General features: G+C 43.0%; 1 protein-coding gene across 1 annotated transcript in view; it reads right to left on the reverse strand.

Annotated features, from left to right (window-relative positions):
• Positions 1-408, reverse strand: part of LOC118403506 (angiotensin-converting enzyme-like) — a 20,984-nt gene extending 20,576 nt beyond the window's left edge. Inside the window, exon 1 of the mRNA XM_035802231.1 lies at positions 273-408. The gene's annotated coding sequence lies outside the window, so the exon portion shown is untranslated. The remainder of the gene's footprint in view (positions 1-272) is intronic.
• Between the last annotated feature and the right edge of the window lie 481 nt (positions 409-889).

The raw sequence follows: 889 nt of genomic DNA on the forward strand, positions 1-889 counted from the left end.
CAGTGTGGAGTAAACTATTACAACAACTAGACAGAGTAGACACGACATAAACAGTACAAAGACAAAAAAACACTTAAGCATCAGTCAATGATTTGTTATATAGTCTGATAGTATGGTGTAGGAAGGAGTTGCGCAGTCTGGAGGTCCTTGCTTTTGGGATAGAGATGCAACCTGAACTTCGTAGTGACCTCCCAGTGACTTCTGACCTGCCTATAAGTGCTGCCTATCACACGTAAGATACCTGTAAAGATGCTAGTCAATTATCATCTTACCATCTTGACTGACAGCATCGTTAGTGAGTTCCACGAAGCGTGAGTATTTGTCCTTCAGCTTCCTGCCCACCGCGTCCCGCCAGCCTTCCCAGCAGAACCGCAGCCGGTCGTAGTCACGGCTGCTGGCCAGGCAACTGTACAAATCTAAAAAAGTTGAGTAATGAGTTGACTATCAAGTAGCCTTCATGTCAGTTTTCATTTCTCTATCACATTATTTCACTAATAGATACAATCTTAACTTCTCTTACTAGTAAAATCATGTGATAGAGGGGTGCTATCACATTATTTTACTAATAGACCAATCTGTCTTTTACTAGTAAAATAATGGGATAGAGGAATGCTATCACATACTTTCACTAATAGACACCTTCTTAATACCTCTTATTAGTGAAATAATGGGATTGATTGATCTTATAGGGTAGTCCCTTCAGTCTAGATGACTGATTTCCAAGGGAGCCCTGACACATGTTCGCACATGTTTACACGGCGGGGTTATATCGCCCCTTACGGGGTGACATACCCTTTCGCTGGTAAATCACCGTGTGGCTGATACGGTATGGAGGATCGCCAGGCCTCGATCCGGGTGATTTGAAGTGAATCACCAACTCCAGACAGAT

Source organism: Branchiostoma floridae, chromosome 16, assembly GCF_000003815.2.
Source record: "Branchiostoma floridae strain S238N-H82 chromosome 16, Bfl_VNyyK, whole genome shotgun sequence".
In the NCBI taxonomy this organism is placed as follows: Eukaryota; Metazoa; Chordata; class Leptocardii; order Amphioxiformes; family Branchiostomatidae; genus Branchiostoma; species Branchiostoma floridae.